Raw genomic sequence first — 11,176 nt, 5'->3', positions numbered from 1 at the left:
TACTACATGAAAATGAAAATTAATGAATACACTGTGTACAGTAATTTACCTGATAAGACAGACCTCAGAAAAATACTTTATGAGAGCTTTTATACTTTTATAAAGCTGTCTATAATGAAAATTAATTAACTAAGGATTTTTTTGCCCTGCCAGGGTGTGGCCGAGTTATCCGGAGTGCCGGGTTATCGAGAGCCGAGTTTTCGAGGTTCTACTGTATTACATTTTGGAGTTTTATAAGTCACGGGGAATAAGAGCTAGACAGTGGTAAAGAACACATCTCAACTGGAGTGAGACATAATGGAAATTTTATTAGAGTTTAGTCATTCCCATCTCAAAAATAAGGCTTTTGATCTATAAAATTACGTGACTCGAACTTCCGAACTAAATACGAACTTATAGCTAATTGGGTCTCTGGTCCTAAGCTTTCCATATGTAGTCTCGATTTTCATCTATGTAACCCTGTTTTAGCGCCGAAGGAAGGACTAACGAGCGAGTGGGAATCTATAGGTTTGCAATTTGATAATTGCAACACAAAACGCTTTCCCAGTACTCTAGTAAGAGGTTAAAGATACACAAGGAAGTCTGATCATTTCCTCTTAAACTACGATATAAAATTTAAATAATAATAAAAGCTTAAAAGAAGTAATTTTGTTGAATTTTGAGACATTTTGGTATTTTTTCAAAAAATAATATTTAAGTTTAAAAAATACGAAGAATGTGACTCAAAGTCAAAATATTATGAGAGGTCACGTTTTATAGGATTTTTAATAACTTTATAATAATAATAATTTAAAAACTGCAGCAAGGTATTGTCAATGACGATTTCACAATAAGTAATTGCTTGTTACGATTATATATTCAAAAAGTACTGAAATGTTGACGATAATTTCTTTAAAACGTAAGTTTTTTTTATGATCTTAAGAACCTAATAACATACAGTTATTGTTGATTACAGACAGTCTGATACGATCTGTGATAGTCATACAGCTCATAGATCATCTACAAAAGATTTTCTATTACTACAAATGTCAACTTTGAATGGCTAAGGATTGATTATTATTATTTGTTTGTATCAAGAAATATTCTAACAATTTTTGTTTCTAATATTATACTGATAAAAAATAACGATGAAACAATTCCGAATTTAAAACCCTATGTTTTACAAATTATCGAATTATACAGTTTACATTTTTAGTTATTGTTACAGAAACATCAGAAGCGATGCAGGAGATAAACAATTTAGAATATGTTTTCAATCCATAATGATTTTTCAAGGTATGGTATACTTTCACGCAATAATAATGATAAGATTGGCTTTTATGCACTCAATGTAAATTTGTCAAGCTGAGATTTTGCAATTATTGATTAAATGAACTTCAGTAGTCACCCAACTTAAGCTGATAAAACAAATGTTAACATCGGAACACACACAAAAAAAAAAAAAATTACAAAATGTTTAGTGGTTTACGTTTACAGATAAAACGAACTTATCCGTTGGGGCTTACGTTGTTAGGATTGAATAGCGACGTACTGTACGTACCTTTTTTTACCGAAAAAACTAAAAAAAAGGTAATAAGTATGTTAATTTTTGCCCTTTATTTAAAGAGAAAAAGTTAACATATTTAATGGAAGAATTTAAATGATCTTTCTCTTCGCATATTTGTTTTTCTTCATTCATTAAATATTGTTTATGACAATTGAACTGTAATATTTGAATGAATTTGAAAGCANTTATACAGTTATTTGTTTTTCTTTCATTCAATAACTAAAATAAGTAGAATATGAACTGCATTATACTATTATAACACTTCAATTCTGTATTTAATAATTCCTATGATTTACTAAAATGCAGGGAGATTCGGGAAGTCCTCTAATAGCGACTGTGAATTCGACCAGCGTAGCCATCGGTGTTACATCTTTCGGAACTTTCCTTGGTTGTTCTGTACTTGCAGTTCCCGAAGTATTTACGTCGATTCCGCGTCATGTTGAATGGATTCGAGAGAACACCGGAGGAAATTCCAGCGATATATGTGTCATTTAAAATGAAAGAAAAATATTTATTTATTTATAACGTACGGAGTTTTTATAATAATTTATTGAAAAGTTTTAAAAATTCGGTTTTATCATCCTTTTATATTATTAATATATGCTAATAATTTATTTGTAATTTTTAAAATAAAATTAAAAATGTAAAAATTCCGCTGGCATTTCTTTCTGTAAATAACAATGGGTAATTGTAAAAATCTTGGGATCAAGTTAGTTAGTTCTGTGTAAAAATATAGGCTTGACTTTTTTCTTTTTTTGCTGACAACAAAGACGAATATCAACTAATGCAAGAGTTAAACTGGCAAACAATGACAATGACGATATATATTTCAATACTTTTAAGCTCGACTCTACCCGGCCACCTTATTGTGGACCTGACCCAAACTTACAATGGATATTGAGAAAGACTTCGTGTCCACAGGACGAAGAGAGTTTAAAAAACTAAAAAAAGAAACTTTTACAAGAATCCCATTAGCATTGATAAATGAGTTTATTAAATAAATATTACCATTAATAAAAACACTTTTTTTTATTTAAACACTTTCAATGCACACGATTTTGGTTTCTGAAAATGTATAGTATATTCTTAAAACAAAATCATTATCCCGCAGATAAGAAATAGATCGAAAGGTTACATGTGTCAGATAAGTCACGAGAGGTTTAACAATTTCAGTGCAGAGTAAGACTATGAATGGAAACATTGTACTGTACGTCTCTAAGTCACGATATTATCGTTGAGTTGACCATCTGTCTTTCTAATCTGCTCATTATCCGAAATTAGCGTGGCTTGTCTGGATTGAATCTGGCGCAATGCCGAACGAAACAGAATAAAACACTTATTCTGAGATACAAAATACGCGGCAATATATTATTAGTAAATATATACTCGTATGTATTGCTAGAATCATTGCCAATATATTAACTTTCCGTAAGCAAAAATTTATTTAGAGACCCAAAAGTAAAATTTTCCGAAATTCAAAAAGTGTTGCTTTATTTTGTAATGTCATATTATTTAATTAAATATATTTCGTAAGCATTTATATATATTATCATCAGTATTCGTAGTAGAGATTTGCACCGATGTAGTCTAATTTTATCGGCTGCGGCAGCGCGCTTTTTTTTCCTCCGACAATAGCATGCTTGCTTTTAAAATGATGGTAATAATGGGTTGTATTGCCACTATTAAATAATTCTACATTTCAGAAAATACCAGATATTGCAAAATTTTAATACATAAAATCGTAACTTAATCTATGGCAATTTCCTCAATAAATAAGCCATTAATACGTATAAATTTAATAATTTATTAAATTTTATTGTGTATTTAAAACGTAAATATATATATATGTATTGCCAGACTTATTGTGTATTTAAAACGCTGACTTCTTAATGTAGTGTGATACTATGATACTAAATTCATATTATCATGAATAACAGCATTTTATTAATAATCGAGAGGCTTATTTTTGAACGTTTTGCTGTGACAATTTTATCTAGTCATTCACCGGAGGCACCTTTATGTTAGTAGTATTTTAAAAGATCTGTTATTTCATTTATTTTCAACGATTATTGATAAATTTTTATTGCTTTTGATTAAAAATTAACAGTTTAGTAATAAATTCATAAAAATAAAATTAACGTTTTCTATCGTCCAATTTGCATTTGAATGTTATTCTGATACGTATTAATATTCGTGTTCGAAAATGTATTAGAAATACTACTTGTTTTTAAATAACACTTAAAAAAAATTTTGTCTTAATTAACGAATTAAAAAGAACAGCCAGCTGCCTGCTTTCCTATAATTTCATCGTTTTCCAAAAGACTCACAACTTCATTAAAATTCTTTTACTTTCAGAACATGCTGTGGCATTTACTTTCATCAGACTATAAGTATTAAATGAAGTTATTTGTACATTTCTTGGCCGATGTTCGTAACACAATTACCCCAGTACATACTGTCAATATTCTATTAATTTACAATATTCATAAAACTTTTTAAAACTAAAATAAAAATTATAAAAATGTTTAAGATAAGTAAATTAACAGAGTTTTATAAACTTACATTTTAAGACGTTTACAAATTCTTTTAATTATGATACAAGAAATTATTTATTGTGACATCGTCACAATGCTGGGCTGCAATTTTTAATCATATTTTTAATTTATTTCATTTAAAATATGCTTTCCACCTTAAATTAGTAGTGACTTGTCCCTGTACATCATACTTTTCCTTCAACAATAGAGTCGTGCAGGACATCCATCTAACACCTTTCAGGCGAAAATTTTGAATTGAAATACGTAACTTTTGGTTCGCATTGATAGTTCGTATATACTTAATCGGGGCTTCTTGCCCTAAGGTCTTCATATCTGGTCAAGTTTTTCATCTATCTGACTCAGTTCTCGAGATTAAGGAAAGATAGACGGAACTATAAATTCCCGATGTACGGACGACAGTGTGAATTTATAGGTTACAATTTTTTCAAATTGTAACCCAATAACATATTTAGTAATCGTTTTCAGAAATTATTAATTTCAGTGCATTGATCCTTTATTCTTTTAGTTTCTTTATTAATATAAATATTTTCTAAAAATTTCCTTTTATAAATACTGTACTTTTTAAAAACTTTTACAGATTTTTTATCTTTATTAAAATTGTGGTTTAATGCATGTAAATAAGAAGGCATATTTCGTTTTTTTCAATCTGACTGTAGGTATTCTTTTATTTTCTACTGTAATTGTGTTTGTTTCACCAAACGAATGGCCATTCCTCTGTTTGTCAGAACTAAATTTGTAGATTATTCCTACTTGTCTATTATATATACAGTATACAGTATATTGGATTAATCTACTACTATTGAATTATCAGCTGCATAATCCAGGCAATCGTCAACTTACAATCTATGCGATATACTAGGCCTATTATTCGACTTTACGACCGCATGTGGCGACGTTAATTAAAGTGTGCAAGGTGTTTGATTTAAACCTATCAAAGGTAAAAATATGACAAATAAAACTATATAAGTATTAGTTAAATTAGTGTTTTTCAACCGGGGTGCCGCGGCACCTTAGGGTGCCACGGCGCCACGATTGGGGTGTCGCAAAGTTTAGCGCCTTTAAGCATTTTCTTGGAAATTTACTTAAGTGTAGTTCAAGATAACTCATTGTCAGTTCTATTTTGCTACGAGATATCTAGTAAGCAAAGAAACTATGACTAATCGCATGTTAATGTAATGTTCTACACTACGTGTACGCACGACTTGTCACGAGTTCGCACAAACCACATTGCTTGGCCTTCACGTTCCCAGTCCCAGTACCAGGCCAATCACCAGAGAAGAACGACGCAGACACTTGTGTCTTGTATATGCTTTAAAAAGCGTTGCATTGTACTTTGAAAAGCGTGTGCTTTCAATCACAAAGTAGGTGCATATTACAGTACTTTCATAGTATTCAAAAGCAATGATGACAAATAAACAATTTTTCATCATTATTTTAATTTAAATTTTTTAAATTGATATGAAAAAGATAAGAAAAAAATAAGAAAAAAATAATGAAGTATTTATTTTATATATGCATCAAAATAGTATAAAAAACGTGACAAAAATTGTTTATTAATAAAATTATAATATAAAATGATGATATATTTGATATATCATTTATATATTTAAAAAACAATTTTAACAAATATTTAAAAGACTATATTTATATTTATATTTATATAGGGGAGACCGGGGCAAGATCGGCATGTTATGCTTTACTTACATTTTATGTAATAAATACTGCTGTAAACTGAAAAAAAAGCTTTGCATATTGTCTATTGGAATGTTACCTTACTATAGAACTGGTTAAAATCAGTTTGGAAATAAAAATAATTAAAATAATTACAACTTTACAAGAAGAGAGAAATTGACGAAGTTGCCCCGGGTATAGGGGCAAGATCGGCAACTTCTCTCTTTTTGTAAAGTTGTAATTATTTTAATTATTTTTATTAAAGTTGCCCCTNTTATTATGGCAACTGTAAGTAATAAGTAGTAGGAAACTTGTAGGCAATTAAATCTTAATAAGGATGTTTTATTTTATTTTTTGTTTTAAAATGTTAGTACAACTACTTTCTATATTGTGGTTTTCATATTATAGTAGCAGCAATATTAATAATTTTCATAAAGTTAATTGGAAGTAAAAGGTAAATGATTTTATTAAATTCTCTTATCAATATTTATAAATTTTCTAAATTTTAGAATATGATAAAACAAAAAGCCATCGAAATGAATATTGGTATTATTGTATTGTATTTTTGTTGAGAGCAAAGAAGCATGCGTCTATGAATATTAATATATTATAAAATAATATTTAATAAAACATATACTTTTGTATGTTTTTGAATAACTACACAAATGAAAAGATAGACTTTAATGTCCAGACACGGCACTTATAAACGGTGAAAACTTCTACTGTAATGAATTATGATGTACACTACAGTACAATACCCAAAACTTAAAACCCACACATTTTCTGAAAAAAAAAAAAAATGTTTCTTTCATGAGCTATTAAGGAACAAATTCTGCACCATTTTTTCCTCTCGCCGTGTATTTTCCGCCATTAAACGCATTAGAGGAATTACTTATAATTGAAGTAGAAATATTGCCAGATGTAGAATACGATTTTTTTCCGAACGAATGCCACGTGATCTCCGATAAAAATTATTTATTTTTGCATATTATAAAATAGACGGTTTCGCGACGTAATGCTTATATCACGTAATAGGAAATGCGTATATCACGTAAATAAGATCAAAGTAATCTACATAACGTAAGACATAGAACGAGTTAACACAAACAAAAAATTCAAAAGAGCATAACATAAACAAAGTTTGGTTACGTAGTGATCGTTACACTTTTTTACGTTACGGTCAGTTACTTTCGGTTGGAATACGTTACGTTGTTTATGTTATGCTCCTTTGCTATTGTTAGCTTGCATTTCGTTCTCTATGTTACGTTATGTAGGTTACATTGTTTTTTTCATTTATGTGATATAGGTCTATGCAATTTTCGTCGCGTAGGCCTATATCACATAAATGAAAAACCACGACCGTCTATTTTATAATGTGCGGAAATCATTATTAGCGGAGGTCACGTGACTTTCGTTAAGAGGAAAATCGTATTCTGCAACTGATAACACTCGTTTCTATTCCTAATTTTTGTAGCATGATATAAAATAAAAATATTTATATATCTCGAAAGGAGAAAGGAGCAGTTTGCTGGTAAAAAAAAATGTCGAGGGATATATCATCCCTTATGTTCCTTATGAATCAATGCTCGCGTTAGAGATTTCTCGAGAAATCTAGCTTGCAATTTCTCGAGAAAAGAAAAGTATCAAGAAAACAGAAACACTAATAGTAATTCCTTAATTAACATGTTAATGCATCTTACGAATAAAGCTCTCTAATCAAACAATCCAGACAAATAAATCTAATTAATCTGAAGACTTCCAAAATGTTTATTAATTGTTTCAAAATACCTTTTTAAAATTATTTCTATTAATGAAATATAATCGCAAAGTTTTAGCAGTCAACAACAAATGCCACAAAATTTATTAGTATTTCTGTATTATGGAAGTATTGAATCGGAAATAGTACACAACATTGTAAAACACGCTTCGAATAGCATTTATAGATGCTACAATATTATCGAATTAAAATTATAAAACAATTTTATCCGAATAAATTTTTATAAAGACATTAAATCTTTCCTCTGTATATTTTCATAATACATAGAATAAATGAGGGAAAAAAAGGAAATTTTAAAGGCAAACTATATACAGTTTAACAGATATTTTAAAATTATTCTTGATCAATGCAAGATTTAAAAAAATATACAAATAACAATAGTAATCACATTTCAAGCGAGTAATATAGTTATAAAAACTTATATTAATATTATTATTTATTGCCTAGAAAAAGAAAATATGCTATATAATATGCACGTATTTTCATGTTGTTATATTACTAAATATTTCTTACGTTTTGATTATGAGTCAGAATGTACCTAAATGTACCCAAAGTTTGCTTCAATAATTTTGCCTCGAGTTTGTAAATATTTATTTATTTATTTAGGACAATAAGTAAATTATAATATGTTTTATTTCATTGAGAAAAATTCGAAATGTTTTAAATTATATTCTTGAAAATACTCTATGGGTTTTTGCAATTCACTCATCACTCATCGGTTCAAATGATTTCAAAAAAGGACAATATATTAGAACAAAATAACTAATCTTAACATTTNTGACACAACAAATAAAACAGAATAAGAAACTAAATCGTTTTATTTAAGTGCAATTTAAGTGCAAACTACTTTTATTGTTAAAATATAGACTATTATTTAATCTTATCAATTAAGTTCTTATGTAATTTTTATCTGATTATACACGAATTAAAGACAAATGTATATATTTACTGTGATAAATATTTCTATAAAATATATTTTTGAATAACTTTAAAACAGTTGTTAACTTCAAGAAAATAAATCCTATTTAAATATTTTAAATAGAGTATAAATGACACGAATATTTAAAATTTTATTACATAATTATAACGAATTAAAAATGAATTTTTAAATTCGACTTTATTTTCTCCAATATTAAAAGTATAAAGTTAGTACGAAAGATTAATTTTGTTAAAGCATGTCTTTTAAAAAATATATTACTTAATTCGAATCATCTATATAACTTAATTTTATTTTTAAAAATGAGCAATCATTACTACTTATCAGTGGTTACGTGCAACCCGTCAATTTAATTTAATTTAATCAACTTTGAGTTAATCTACTTGATAAACGAGATATCTGCATTAATGCACTAACAAGTAGGTATTACTTGATTACTCATTAAAAGTTAATAAGTGTTGCTATTGATACTCGAATATAATGAGTAGTTACTATTGAAATCAAGTATTGTATTTGGAATTTCTACTCAATACAATTTTATTCCGTCTCAGACTAGAGATTTGAATAGATACCTTGTCAGATTAATCAATCTTTGTTCTTTTTATATATAAACTACTCTAGTTTTTATTATAAGCTTTCATTTTTATGGTTTGGCCGGTATTACCAAATTTTTAAGTACATTTAAATGCAGTTCTAACATCATAACATTAAGAAATGAAATTTGGCATGATGTCTTGTATATGAGGTTCACTGATAGTAGATATATTAAATTTTGGTGATGAAAGGTCGAGATGGTGGATAGATAGAAGGGGATCATGTATCTCTACAGGGGTAGGACTTAATTAATTAATTGATTAATAAAGATTTTATTCGTTATTAATATATACATTTTTTATAAAACTCGTCTCTAGACTCATAATTAAACTTTATGCCATTATAAAAAGTTTTTATAAGAAAATCTGATAACAGATGGCGCCACATAATTTTATTTTTGATTAATTAAAAATATAAAAGTTTTTTTAAATAAAAACTCATAACGGCTGGGAAAGCTACACGACTCTCCTTGCTTGAATTTTTATTTTATTTATTTCATTTCTCTTTATCGTTTTTACGAGTCGGTTCGTGTTCTGTTTCTTCCGTTTATCCAATGTATTCATATTCAGTTATCACTTTTCACCGTTGCAGAATAAGAATAATCGAGAAAAATAAAATATAAAAACTGTCTAAAATAAATATTATACGTTTATTTAAATTAATCGTTCCTATGCAAAACAAGCAAACACAATATCAATATTTTTCTTATATAATTAGAAAAATTCTGTTTAATGATACTTTAAATACGTATTTAAAGTTTTAAATTAATCTGTTATTTAGATTTCTAGTGTACGGTATATTATTAAAAGATTTGAATGTAAATATACAAATTTATATAGCATTTATAGACACAAAAACACTTTATAAGAGACATTATGGAATTGAAATTGTTAAATTATCCGCTTTATTTTTTAAACACTATTAATTTATTTATTAAAAATTATTTTAAATTAAATTTTTCACATTTTTCTTACGAAGTTATCAGTTAAGACGTCAAACTGATATTAACTATAAAAATATACGTAGCATTTACTAGATGGCATATGAGAATAGCTACAAGTTTACTGGTAAAACAAGATAAATTCAGCTTATTCTGTATTAATATTATACACTAATCCAATGATTATACAAAGAAAGAAAGATATTTGTATAAAATTAATTAGTAAAACTTGAAACATTGTGAAAAATTTGATAGTCTCTAAACAATATTCTTTTTGTTAAAAGTTCAAAGAACTGTTCACAAATTATTTCAAGTACAGCATATTTTTTTTCCTGTAATAAACAAATTCTTGATATTTCATATAACCAATTAATAATCAACGAAATCTGACAATAATCTATTGATATGTTATTACTTTCTAACTTTTAAACTGCACCACATTCAACTGAATTTATTCACAATAACAAGTCTTTGGTAAGTCTCCTTTTGATTATTACTGAAAATGTAATGATTGTATTTGTTGTTTTGAAACAAAGTATATTTCGAAATAGAAGTATCTGAAAATATTAAGTATTTTGAAATATATTTTACTTTTTAATTACAAGTAATTAAGAAATACTGTACTTATACGAAATTGAATTAATAACATATAGGCCTATGTTATTTCACAATAAACTAATGATGTTCATATATATAAAAAAGCATTTAAGTGTTGAAGAATTTGCATGAATAATTTTGATAAAACGAAAAAGGTAAAAATAATTTACATATAATAATTTTATGTTCTTGGAGCTTATTATTATTATTATTTTATTTGTTGACACAACAAATAAAACAGAATAAGAAACTAAATCGTTTTATTTAAGTGCAATTTAAGTGCAAACTACTTTTATTGTTAAAATATAGACTATTATTTAATCTTATCAATTAAGTTCTTATGTAATTTTTATCTGATTATACACGAATTAAAGACAAATGTATATATTTACTGTGATAAATATTTCTATAAAATATATTTTTGAATAACTTTAAAACAGTTGTTAACTTCAAGAAAATAAATCCTATTTAAATATTTTAAATAGAGTATAAATGACACGAATATTTAAAATTTTATTACATAATTATAACGAATTAAAAATGAATTTTTAAATTCGAC

The sequence above is a fragment of the Centruroides sculpturatus genome, unplaced genomic scaffold (assembly GCF_000671375.1).
Source record: "Centruroides sculpturatus isolate CEXI.00-Female unplaced genomic scaffold, Cexi_2.0 scaffold269, whole genome shotgun sequence".
NCBI classification, from domain to species: Eukaryota; Metazoa; Arthropoda; class Arachnida; order Scorpiones; family Buthidae; genus Centruroides; species Centruroides sculpturatus.
Note: the sequence above shows the minus strand (reverse complement) of the source record.